At 43.5% G+C, this 14,055-nt stretch overlaps 1 pseudogene; it reads left to right on the forward strand.

The window, feature by feature from the left end:
* The first annotated feature begins 1,778 nt into the window (after positions 1–1,778).
* LOC120252361 lies at positions 1,779–1,879 on the forward strand (annotated as a pseudogene).
* The last annotated feature ends 12,176 nt before the right edge of the window (positions 1,880–14,055 follow it).

Raw genomic sequence — 14,055 nt, forward strand, 5'->3', positions numbered from 1 at the left:
AGTCGTGGAGTGTTTCCGGTGGCATCTCCTTGCCCTCTTCATTTTCCAGATCACCTTCTTCAGGATCCCCAGGGTAGATGGTACTTCTTTGTTCGAACCAAGTATCATTACTTCTTCAATCTGCTCCTCTTGGTGGAACAAACCCTTATACGAGTCGAGGATTAAACATTTCCCGCACATATTCATCAATAATCTCATCAATAGTGTCTAGAAAATATAATGTGTCATCAAAGTCAAAAGAATGCCGCATGGCTTCAGCGAGGCGGTATGTAAGCTTGTCATCTCCAACTCTCAACGTTAGCTCCCCACCATCCATGTCAATCAAAGCTTTGGAAGTTCGCAAGAATGCCCTCCCAAGTATCAATGGTACATCCGCATCCTCATCGACGTCTAGCACCACAAAGTCAACAGGAAATATATACTTGTCAACCTTGACAAGCACATCTTCGATGATGCCCCTTGGATGTCGCACCGTTCGGTCCGCCAATTGTAAAGTCATCCGAGTGGGCCTAGGTTCTCCCAAACCTAGCTTCTGAAAGAAGGTGTATGGCATGACATTAATGCTTGCCCCTGAATCTGCCAATGCCAACTCTTCACCTAGATTGCCAATGTTACACGGAATGATGAAGCTCCACGGGTCTTTCTTCTTGTTCGACATGTTCTTTTGCAAAACCGTCGAGCAAGATGCATCAAGGATCACGGAAGCACTCTCCTCTAACTTCCTCTTATTGGTCAACAAATCTTTCAAGAATTTAGCATATTTGGGCATTTGAGCCAATGCCTCAACAAAAGGGATGTTGATGTGGAGTTGCTTGAATAGACTTAGGAACTTCTTGTATTGCTCATCCGCTTGGTCATTCTTTAATCTTGAGGGATAAGGAATTCTTGGCATGAAGGGTGGAGGTGCCACTTCCTTCTCTTTGCTTGGTCCTTCTCCAACCTCTATGACCTCTGGTGCATGTACATTGGGCTTCTCACTCGGGAGCTTGCCTTCAACCTCGCGACCACTTCGCAAAGTGATCGCTTTTAATTGCTCTCTAGGATTCATCTCTGTATTGCTCGGTAGGCTCCCTTGTGGTCGTTCCGCTAGAGACTTCGCAATTTGTCCAACTTGGTTCTCAAGATTGTGCAAGGACGAAGTGTGATTGCGAAGTGTGGCCTCAACTAATTTTATCCTTGAATTCGAAGATTGCACAAATCTGGTCAAGGCCTTCTCTAAGTCATTCATGCGGGTCTCCAAGCCATTAACTCTGTTCTCGACATTTGGGGCTTGTTGTTGTTGGAAACTCGGTGGCCCCATGGCCTTCTATGGAGCTTGGTTGCTCCATGAAAAATTGGGATGATTCTTCCAACCCGAATTGTAGGTGTTGCTATACGGATTCCCTTGGTTCCTCATTGCATTACCCACAAAATCAACGTTCTCAACTGAAGATACATCACCAATGGAGATCGGGCAATCGGAGGAAGCATGTCTTCCTCCACATCTGTTACATGTTGTCACGGCCACCACTTTATTCAAAGCTATAACATCTAGCTTCTTACCCAATGCTTCAACTTGAGCCGCCAATGACGTTACCGCATCTATCTCATGGAGTCTGGCCACTTTCTTCTTCTCCCTCACATTCCATTGGTAGCTATTTAGACCCATTTCTTCAATAAGTTGTCGGCATGCCTCGGGGGCCTTGATACCTAAGGTACCTCCTGCTGCCGCATCCAAAAGTTGCCTTGTACTTGGATTCAAACTGTTACAAAAGATTTGGATAATCATCTACTCTGGGAATTCGTGTTGTGGGCACAGGAGCTCCTTGAACCTTTCCCACGTCTCAAATAGAGACTCCAATTCTGACTGTACAAAGGATGAGATCTCATTCCTTAGCTTTGCAGATTTTCTGGGAGGGAAATAGCGTCCAAGAAAAGCTTCTACCATCTCCTCCCATGTGGTGATCGAGGCTTTAGGTAATGAGTGTAGCCACTGCTTTCCTCTCCCTTTAGGGAAATGGGAAGGCTCTCAACTTGATGGCATCATATCATCACTCCATTGATCTTGAGCATATTACACACCTCAAAAAAGTTCTCTATGTGACTGTTTGGATCCTCATTGGCCAAACCATTGAACAGTGCGGATTGCTGTAACATGTGGATGAATGTCGGCTTTAGCTCAAAGTTCTGAGCAGTAATAGGGGGACGCACAATGCTCGATTGTGTCCCCAAAACTGAAGGTCTAGCAAAATCATAGAGTGTCCTCTGCTGCTCATTCTGTTCTGTCATATGGCCTGAACCTTCAACTTCCAAATCAGGTAGATTATACGGTTCTTCCACAGGTTCTTTCCCTTTTCTTCTAAGTGTTCTTTCAAGCTCGGGATCTCCTTCAATCAATATTGAGGGGTTTCCTCGGGTCATCAACCTGAACCTGCACAAAAGAAAGAAAACAAATCAGAACGATGATAGAAAAGAAGATGTGAAATAGAATCAATGGATGAATAGCTAAGAAAACAAAAGTGCAAAGCATCTCTCATGCCTACTCCCCGGCAACGGCACCAAAAACTTGACAGGTGCTCCACAAGTGCATGGAGTTGTCAAAGTAATAATCCCCAGATGAGTGGGCGTATCGTATCCACAGGGAGTAGGGAGTAAAAATACTTAGATTGTTTCTTAGCTAGGTGAAAGATGGAATAGTGATTTGTGTGTCAAAAGATGTGAAATAACAAAAGATGAAATAAACAAGAGAGAAAGTGCGGGAAAGGAGAAAGTAAGGCAATCGATATAAATGGGGTACCCGGATATTGTTCCCCCTAGGACAATAGTTTCAAGTGCAAGAATCCTCTATTTTGCTTCCTAACTAATGCAATTGTGAGTCGCGGACATCCCTCAATACATGATCCCAAATTTAAGGTCAACCATGCCTAATTCTATACATGTCCTGAAGGAGAAATCGAACAATCTCAACACCTCACACTCGTATAGAATTGCAATGAGCTCTAGGGATTCCAAGTGATAAATCTCTTCCATGTATAGACCTAACCCTTTGGTCCAGGCGGAAGGTCCCTTGCCACAATTAAGCCCTAGATGCTAAGATCACCTCAACGCTTCACTCCATTGCACTCGCAACTAGGCCCCAGTGGAGGATCATCCCTTAGCCTATTCACTCTATTGTGGCCGCAAAGAACTCGAGGAATAGAGGTAGAATCTATCACACCGGAGGAGAAAGGGGGCGCTCCTGTACCTCTCGACTCACCCTCTCAACCCTCTCCAATCAAGCTTCGTCTAACCCTCATGGTGTGTCACTCACTCACAAGGATTACCGGGTGAACTCTCAACCCTAGTGTCACTCTAAGGGAGTATTCAACAACAAGCATTCAAGATTGGAACTCACAAACACATCAATTAATTAAAAGCATAATAAAGAAATTCAAAGAAACTAATACATGCTAGGGTTCACAAATACCCAAATACCCACTAGGGGTTTGGCTCTCCATGGTGTTTAATACAAAAGATAATGAAATCAACTACAAAGATAAACAATCCATAAGAAAACCCCCTCGATGGTCGTGTCGATGGTCTTGTGGAAAGTCCTCTACTCGTCGCGCGATCTCCTCGTCCGGTATAAGATACGCCTTTGTCAGAGGCTCCCTTACCAACCTTTTTCCTAATGAGATGCGATGTCAGAGCCGTAGACCCTCCTCCAAGACCTTGCTAATACCTCTCCAGACCCTAGCCGCAGCCTTCTCTCAAGATAGAACAGAAGATGAACAAAGGATGAACAAAGAATGCTGAAATCGAGGAAGATTCAGCTTTAAATAGGGGCTGGAATCCGGATTTCACACGCCAGTGTGAAACTTCACACGGCCTAGTGGAAATAACGCACGGGCGTGTGTAAATTCCACACGCCCGTGTGGCTTCTCTGTTTCTTGCTTCTTCGGCTGGCTGTCAATAAATCCTGCTACAAACCGGCACGAAGTATCCCAATTCCATGATTTCATCGAGGTAATGTAAACGGGCACATGTCCACGTCGTGGATCGGTTTGCTTCTTCATTATCAGACAAGTTGGTAGAGATCTTGTTCTATTTTCACAAGTCGGAACGCTAAAGTGTGACTGTCCTTGTGCCCCTCCAATTGGTCGTGCTAACTGAATTATAAAGAGGTTGGCACACACTCTAGCGTCTCGCATCCGACCTATGTCTCCGCGTTTGAACTCTAGCAAGATTTCTCCCAACATTGGTGCATTCACGGTCCACATTGGCTTCTTTCTCTCACTTTTCTCTCCACAACCCAATCTGTGTAAAAGAACATAGGTGCACACATATTAATGCTAAAACCCGACAAAAGTAATGCAAATCATAAGGAAAGAACGCTTCGCATTCTTATCGCACAAGCACTTATCAAACTCCCCCACACTTAAGCTTGTGCTTGTCCTCAAGCAAAAATTAAAACATTGTATGCATAGATGAAGGAAATATTTGAAGTGCTTGTCCTTAGGTTCACCAAAGCATGCAAAGAAGGCATTCTAATAGCAAGGGAAATTTTAATGCTAAAATACGAGAAATCAATGCTCTAGCTAAAAACTTGAATCAAAAAGGACAATAAACCCGAAATCGTGTAAGTGTGTGGACTCACTCAATCAACCCAAGGTATACTCCTCAAAGTTCTAGGAATAAGGGACTTATTTATCTACAAAATTACCAACAAATTCATGACGGTAGTAGTTTCACACATCCTGGAAGGTAGCCCTTTCCCAAGCAGCCGCTAAAGGTGGGTTTCATACTTTCGAAGAGGTAGCTCTTTCTACTGGGGTGGTAGCTTTCACACTTCCCATGAGATAGCTCTTTCTCTCATTAGGGCATAACTAGTATCCGACTTATGAGAGTAGCTTCATACATCATAGGAGGTAGCTATTTCCACACAACAAGCACAACTAAACAAGAAAACTATTTTGTTCCTTCTTTTCATTTCCAAAATTTTTTTTTTAACTCACAAACAAACTAAATTAGTCCCTTCAACCTTAAACTTGATAGTCCAAAAGAGTTTAGAGAGTGAGTAGTGCAACAAGTATAAATCGGGCAAAAAAATTCCTATAAATTCAAGCAAGAACTAGAGGATGAAAAACATTCAATGTTAAAAAAATTCTCCTAAACTAAAGAATACCATTATTGCAACTAAGGTGAACCATCATTGGCTATGTAAGCATATATGTCAATTAAAAACCATGTAAAAAGATATGTGCACTATGAACTCCCCCCCACACTTAAGTTGTACATTGTCCTCAATGTACATGTGCACGCTCACTCAAAAGATATATATTACTGAAGTCCAAATGTGGGAGAGACAATTGAAACAATACTCCCCTGACTCCTAATGTTGCATTTGAATGGAGCTAAATCCTTGGGAATGATGTTCCAACGGGTTGTAAAAGCTCACACGGCCACTTTTTGCCGTGCTCATGACTAGTTCCCAATTCCCCATACTGGCAAGACCATTTGCACGTATACATGAGGGGGTTTAGTAAAGCTCAATAAAAGAAAAATAAACAAACTCGAGTATATAAAAGATAGAGCAAGCAATACAACTTGAGAAAAAAAACAACTAAACTCAGAAGGAGAGTCCTTTATGAGGATAACAAGTCCAAAGATTAAAAAAAAATGCTAATAAAGAACTAAATCAAGTGTCAGTGCCACGCTCGGGCGCCTCTGCTGGTGCTGCTGTTGCTGTGGGGAAACATGAGGTGGATCCATCGGTGCTGGAGCAGGTGATAGTGGAGGTGGTGAAGATGCCGAGGGGGTTGAGGAGTCCTCAGGCGCAGGACGAATGATGAGGCGACGTCTCGCTCTAAAATTTGCTATAGAATGTCAAAACGTGCCATGAGCTCGGTGTACTGAGTGGCCTGCGTAGCCCTCATCTCGGCAATCTCGGCGCGAGCCAACTCCATGGCACTCTCAAGTCTCTCAAAACGATCATGGGCCCGAGATGGTGAAGGCATATGTACGGCCTCTATCTGTTCTCTCTCTTGCGGTAACCCTAGATTTGGCCGGGATCCTTCAGCTGTAGCTCCCTCAGTCCCAGTCGGCTCTGATGGGGGTATGTTTAGCACATAAACACCGTCTCAATATTTCCTGACCATGCCCATGGACCTCATTGTTTCTAACTCAAGAGGGGTTGGTATTGACGTCTTGACAGCTCCTCGAAATGTATCTCGTAAACCCATCCCACGAATAAGTCTAGTGATGTATGGACTTGAGAAAATGACACTAAGCCTGGGATAATGCCCCTGATGCCTCAAATACTCCGCTAAAATATTTCCCAGATGAATCGGCTCATTTCGCACCATGGAGTATAAATATAAAAGTTCTTGCTTGCTGACAACTCCCGTGATGTCGCCGTGACCGTTCACTGATCTACTCAGGATGGCGTGAAGATATCTGTAGCTAGGTTTAGAGAGATAGGTAGCCTTGGATACTCCTGGCCTGTATCGCCCCCTTCCACATAATATTCAGTACGCTTTCTCGGGCGTTAACTCTCCACAATAGTCAGTAGGCATCTCATCATAATCTTTAGTTTTAGTGAACTCCTCATCATATAATCCAAGTCCAATAGAAAACTGCGTGAGGCTCATACTATGATGTTGCCCAAAGGCTCTGAACTGAATGGTACCAATGCTATCGAAATCAGCATACGAGTGATCAAACTCAAATGAAGCGAGCACTACCAATGTGAGTGGTCAGATAGCCGGGTCACGAATGCTCAACAGCTTCCGCCAACCACCTACTGACAAAAATTCCTCAACCTCATCGGCCATATCATCTGCTAACTGCACCTCCCTAAGTGAGCTCAAGTCGGGGATGCGTGCTTGACCAAACTTAAGCTTCGCCAATCGCTCATATCGAGTTTTATGTTCGGGAAGTGTGAATTCTATACTCTCTGGTTCAAGAGTAGGCTCTCTGGGACGCTTGCCAACTGCCATATTTGATCTGGAGCCCATACCTGCAAATTTTTAGAAAAGAACGCTTAATCAGTTTCGACTAAAAATAAATCTGCAGGATTACACACGGCCGTGCGGAAATCCACAAGCCCGTGTGGATTCTTGGGGCGTGGATAGCCGCACGGCCCTCTTGGCCAAAACAGTGAATGTATCTCACTCTCGCTTCCAAAACTCATGAATGTGCAACAGAAATCATTTTGGCTTGGAGCCAAGCCACATTTGCCGGTTTAAACAAATCAAATCGAGTAGAATCAAAAATAGGGCATCGTCAAGATAAAATAAATGTTTTACCGATGATTTGGCGCAACAACCCCCCTTGAAATCGTCAAAAGAAACAAATTTCTGGCAAAGGAATATCACTAAGAGGTCGGGCAAAATGATGTAGAATGTTTTCAATACAGTTGGGGTTGTGTGAAGGAGAAAAAAAAACTATTCAGAAAGATGCAGCTTTATAATCGCCTGCGCACCCACACGGGAGTGTGAAAGTTGTGCACGCCCGTGTACACTCACATGAGGACCTCATAGGGGCGTTCACACGACCCTGTGTGCTCTCGGGAAAACAGTCCGGCACTCTGATCACATCGACACGGGCGTACGTAAATTATCCACGCCCTGCGTTCTCGAAACACAAGGGCGCCCACACGCCCTGCAGCGCCTCGCTCAACCGAGAGGTTTCACTAAGTATGCCACACGCACGTGCGGAAAATCAGCACAGCCGTGGACATTCACAGGCTCAACTCACAGGGGCATTCGCACTCCCCTGTGCGCTCTCGGGATAGAGAAGAGATTGTCTGCAGAATCCCACACGGGTGTGCGGAAAATACGCACGCCCGTGTGTATATCACAATGTTGCCCACAGGGGCGAGTTCACGCCCCTATGTGCTCTCGGGAAAATGTGCTAAGTTTCTGCAGGACGACGCATGCCCGTGCCGAAATTACGCACGGCCGTGCGATAATCGCTGGGTCACTCACAGGGGCGAGTTCACGCCCCTGTGTGCTCTCGGGATGAGCTTGCAATACAATCGCACGGGCGTGTGGAAATGCCACATGCCCGTGTGTCCTCTCTGGATGACTTGAAAAACTCTACACGCTCTGTAGAAATTTTCTGAACATGTTACACATTTAGAGCCTGCCCTTTTTATGCAACAAATACCAGTGAAAAACAATAGAAACAAGCTCAAGCGACCAAATCTTTGCCGAATCCTCATTGAAAACACATGTTGATATAAATCCACCAAGATGAATGCAGCACAACTAAGTCAAAATGAAGGCACCAACACCCAACAAGTTATTCATGCAAAACTAACTACAAAAATAGTAAACACTTGGGTTGCCTCCCAAGAAGCGCTTGTTTTACGTCACTAAGCTTGACGTACCTTGTCGTACCTTACGGGGGTTCATGAAGGAAGAATACTTTCTTTTCAGTGTTACTGACCTCTCCTCCATAATATGGTTTAAGCCTGTGTCCGTTTACCTTAAACGTATCCTTCTCTGGATGAGTGATCTCAACAGCACCACGAGGTGAAACTTCGGTCACCGTGTAAGGACCGAATCATTTGGACTTGAGTTTCCCTAGAAATAACCGCAAACGAGAATTGAATAACAACACCTAATCCCCTGCTTTAAACTACTTCGGATTTTTAATATGCTTGTCATGCCATTTCCGAATTCTTTCCTTATAAATTCGCGCATTCTCATATGCTTTCATCCTCCATTCATCCAACTCATTCAGATGTAGCAATCTTTGTTCCCCCGACTTGTGCAAGTTAAAATTCATGGTTTTGATCGCCCAATATGCCCTATGCTCTAGCTCCACAGGAAGGTGGCAAGATTTTCCATAAACCAGATTGTATGGAGTGGTTCCTATTGGTGTTTTGTATGCTGTTCAATGGGCCCAAAGTGTGTCATCTAACCATTCTGACCAATCCCGCTTCCCTTGTTCCACAGATTTGGTTAAAATCCTCTAGAGCTATCTATTTGTGACTTCCACTTGTCCACTTGTTTTGGGGTGATAGTGGGTAGCGAGACGGTGATGTACCCCATTGCGCTTTAACACCTTGGCAAGTTGTATGTTGCAAAAAGTGAGTTCCTCGATCACTTATGATAATTGTGGGGTCCCAAATCGAGTGAACAACTTCTTCAAAAATTTCACCACTCGTTTCTAGAATCATTGGTTGGAAGGCTTTGAGCTTCTACCCATTTGGAGACATAATCGATCGCCACTAAATTGTATTGATTTCCATTAGATCTCGAGAATGGTCCCATGAAATCAATTCCCCACATATCGAACACCTTACAAAATTGCATTGGATTTTGAGGCATTTCATCTCTTCGCGACAAATTTCCGGCCCTCTGACAGTTGTCACATTGAAGAACAAACTGGTGGGTATCCTTGAATAGAGTTGGCCAATAAAAATCCTGCCGCCGTGACTTTCTTAGCGGTTCTCATCGAAGCATAATGCCCCCGATGTGGGCCTCGAATGACAATGTGCACAATGCTCCATCCTTCTTCCCTTGATACACACCGTCGAACCACATGGTTGGAACAAATGCAAAACAAGTAAGGGTCATACCAAAAGAAGTTCTTTAAATCATCGAAAAACTTTTTTTCTTCTCACGAAAAACTTAGACCTTTGCTTTTAGTACCTTCCCCGAAAGATAGTTTGCAAAAATCACGAACAATGGAGTACCCTCCGATTCTAACTCCTCAGACTGCATACAAATGTTCTTCAGTAAAAATTCATTAATCTCCTTGCTTGTCGGTTCTTGTAACTCACACCCCTCTAATCTCGAAAAGATGATCTGTGACAACATTTTCAGTTCCCCGCTTGTCTTTTATTTCCATATCGAACTCCTGTAACAACAAAACCCATCGAATCAACCTTGGTTTTTGCGCCGCCTTTTATTCATGAGATAACGGAGTGCTGAATGATCCGTAAATACTGTCACCCTTGATAAAATGAGATATGGTCTGAACTTGTCAAAAGCGAATACCACAGCAAATAATTCCTTTTCCGTAGTCGTGTAATTCTCTTGTGCGCTCGTGAGGGTCTTGCTAGCATAATAAATAGGATGAAACTGCTTCTTCTTCCTTTGTCCTAGCACTGCTCTGATAGCATAATCACTTGCATCACACATAAGCTCGAAGGGTTCATTCCAATCCAGGATTGTTAGAATTGGTACTTGCACTAGTCTGTCCTTCAGCAGCTTGAATGCACTCAAACATTCATCCCCAAAATTGAAGGGAGTATCCTTTTCCAGCAGTTTAGTCAATGGTTGCGTAATTTTTGAGAAGTCCTTGATAAATCTCCTATAAAACCCTGCATGCCCCGAGAAACTACGGATTCCTTTTACATTTGAAGGTGGAGGAAGTTTTTCAATTACATCAATTTTTGCCTTGTTCAACTCCATCCCTGCTTGGGAAATCTTATGTCCCAGGACAATGCCTTCCTGGACCATGAAGTGACACTTCTCCCAATTTAGGACGAGGTCTGTTTCTTCACATCTCACTAGTACTCTCTCCAAATTCTTCAAACATGTATCAAAAGAGTCTCCAAATACCGAAAAATCATCCATGAATACTTCCATAATGTCCTCCAGCAAATCATCAAAGATTGCTGTCATGTAACGTTAGAAAGTAGCTGGCGCGTTACACAACGCGAAAGGCATTCTTCGGTATGCAAAAGTGCCGTAGGGGCAAGTAAATGTTGTCTTCTCCTGATCTTCTGGAGCTATGGGGATTTGGAAATATCCCGACATCCCATAGAGAAAACAGTAAAATTGATGCCTTGCTAAACGCTCTAACATCTGATTAATGAATGGCAATGGGAAATGATCTTTTCGAGTGGCATCATTTAGTCTTCTATAATCAATACAAACTCTCCATCTTGTAACTGTTCTGGTTGGAATCAATTCATTCTTTTCATTTACTAGCACTGTCATTCCCCTTTTTTTGGGCACTACTTGAGTTGGGCTCACTCATGCACTATCAGATATAGGATATATAATCCCCGCATCTAGTAGCTTCATGACTTCTGCTCGGACGACTTCCTTCATGTTTGGGTTTAGTCGTCGCTGTGGTTGGATTACAGACTTCTAATCATCCAACATTAAAATCTTATGGGTGTAAAAGGACGGATTTATGCCTTTGATATCTGAAATTTTCCACGCAATAGCTGATTTATGTTTTTTCAACATAGTAACAAGCTTGTCCTTTTGCTCCACCGACAAGTTTGAAGCTATAATTACCGGAAGTTTAGATCCTTCCATCAAGAAAGCATATTCCAAGTGCGCTGGTAAAGGTTTAAGCTCCAAGGTTGGTGGTTCATCGATTGATGTCCGTAATCTACTCTCCTTCAACCTATCAATTTCCTCGAACTCGTTTGTTTCTTGCCCAACATCGTTCTCCCCATCTCTCAAGTGCAAATGTATTTCTGTATGGTCATCAACAATCGTTGATGTTTTCAAGTCAAAACTCTCTCCTACTGATAACGACACCCCCACAGAGAAAAGTGCCTACCTTTGTTCGTGATAAAATGCATCAAACTGATCGAGGACTGCCTCCAAATTTTCTTCTGAATGATCATTCGACGATACCCAAGCAGACCTCTCAAACTGATCTAGAACACTGCCTAATTCACAGTCCCGCTCCTACAATCTAGCAATGTATGCTTCGACTGATTCTTCGACGCCATGTTGAGTAGTATCCAGCTCTTGTAAAATACAACACGATATATCTGGTACAGCAAGCGCTTGAGCTTTCTCCTCTATATCCTCAACCATTCCGGAGATGGTGTTGATCACTTCGGGTAGATAAATCATTACCCTGAAATCAAAAGAGAGAAAACAAATTAGAACGATGATAGAAGAGAAGATGTGAAATAGAATAAATGGATGAATAGCTAAGAAAACAAAAGTGCAAAGTATCTCTAAACGCCTACTCCCCGGTAACGGCGCCAAAACCTTGACAGGCGCTCCGCAAGTGCACGGAGTTGTCGAAGTAATAATCCCCAGGTGTGTGGGGGTATCGTATCCACAGGGTGTAGGGAGTAAAAATACTTGGATTGTTTCTTAGCTAGGTGAAAGACGGAATAGTGATTTGTGTGTCAAAAGATGTGAAATAATAAAAGATGAAATAAACAAGAGAGAAAGTGCGGGAAAGGAGAAAGTAAGGCAATCGATATAAATGGGGTACCCGGGTATTGTTCCCCCTAGGACAATAGTTTCAAGTGCAAGAATCCTCTATTATGATTCCTAACTAATGCAATTGTGAGTCGTGGACATCCTTCAATACATGATCCCAAACTTAAGGTCAACCATGCCTAATTCTATACATGTCCTGGAGGAGAAATCGAACAATCTCAACACCTCACACTCGTATAGAATTGCAATGAGCTCTAGGGATTCCAAGTGATAAATCTCTTCCTATGTATAGACTTAAACCTTTGGTCTAGGCGGAAGGTCCCTAGCCACAATTAAGCCATAGATGCTAAGATCACCTCAACGCTTCACTCCATTACACTCGCAACTAGGCCCCAGCGGAGGATCATCCCTTAGCCCATTCACTCTATTGTGGCCGCAAAGAACTCGAGGAACGGAGGTCGAATCTATCACACCGGAGGAGAAAGGGTATGCTCCTGTACCTCTCAACTCACCCTCTCAACCCTCTCCAATCAAGGTCTCGCTCTAATCCCTCATGGTGTGTCACTCACTCACAAGGATTATCGGGTGAACTCTCAACCCTAGTGTCACTATAAGGGAGTATTCAATAACAAGCATTCAAGATTGGAACTCACAAACACATCAATTAATCGAAAGCATAATAAAAAAATTCAAAAGAAACTAATACATCCTAGGGTTCACAAATACCCAAATACCCACTAGGGGTTTAGCTCTCCATGGAGTTTAATACAAAAGATAATGAAATCAAATGCAAAGATAAACAATCTATAAGAAAACCGCTCGATGGTCGTGTCGATGGTCTTGTGGAGAGTCCTCTACTCGTCGCACGATCTCCCTCATCCCAGTATAGGATACGCCTTTGCTCGGAGGCTCCCTTACCAACCTTCTTCCTCACGAGACGCCGATGTCGGAGCCGTGAGAACCTCCTCCAAGACCTTGCCAATACCTCTCCAAACCCTAGCCGCAGCCTTCTCTCAAGTTAGGACAGAAGATGAACAAAGGATGAACAAAGAATGCTGAAATCGAGGCAGATTCGGCTTTAAATAGGGGCTGAAATCTGGATTTCATACGCCCGTGTGAAACTTCACACGGCCCTGTAGAAATAACGCACGGGCGTGTGTAAATTCCACACGCCCGTGTGGCTTTTCTGTTTCTTGCTTCTTCGGTTGGCTGTTAATAAATCGTGCTACAAACCGGCACGAAGTATCCTGATTCCATAATTTCATCGAGGTAACGTAGACGGGCACACGTCCACGTTGTGGATCGCTTTGCTTCTTCATTATCGGACAAGTTAGTAGAGATCTTATTCTATGTGCACAAGTCGGAATGCTAAAGTGTGACTGCCCTTGTGCCCCTCCAATTGGTTGTGCGAACTGAATTATAAAGAGGTTGGCACACACTCTAGCGTCTCGCATCCGACCTATGTCTTCACATTTGAACTCTAGCAAGATTTCTCCCAACATTCGTGCATTCACGGTCCACATTGGCTTCTTTCTCTCACTTTCGTCTCCACAACCCAATCTGTGTAAAAGAACATAGATGCACACATATTAATGCTAAAACCCGACAAAAGTAATGCAAATTATAAGGAAAGAACGCTTCGCATTCTTATCGCACAAGCACTTATCAGCAATCTTCATATCTTTTGCTTAATGTGGTTGGTTTTTGCTTGAAAATCATGATTAGAATGTTGGTTAATGTTGTTAGAATGAATCTAGAATGTTTATTTGTGTATTATGAGTCTATTGGAACTTGCGGCCGTGTGGCTATTACACCCAGAAGATCCACAAGGGCATGTGGAATTTTCACATGACCGTGTGGATTCCTACAGAAGCTATTTTAAAGTTAAATTTGACCGATTTCTTTCTAAATCTTTGTAGGATTGATTCATAGGTTAAAT

The sequence above is a fragment of the Dioscorea cayenensis genome, chromosome 20 (genome assembly GCF_009730915.1).
Source record: "Dioscorea cayenensis subsp. rotundata cultivar TDr96_F1 chromosome 20, TDr96_F1_v2_PseudoChromosome.rev07_lg8_w22 25.fasta, whole genome shotgun sequence".
NCBI classification, from domain to species: domain Eukaryota; kingdom Viridiplantae; phylum Streptophyta; class Magnoliopsida; order Dioscoreales; family Dioscoreaceae; genus Dioscorea; species Dioscorea cayenensis.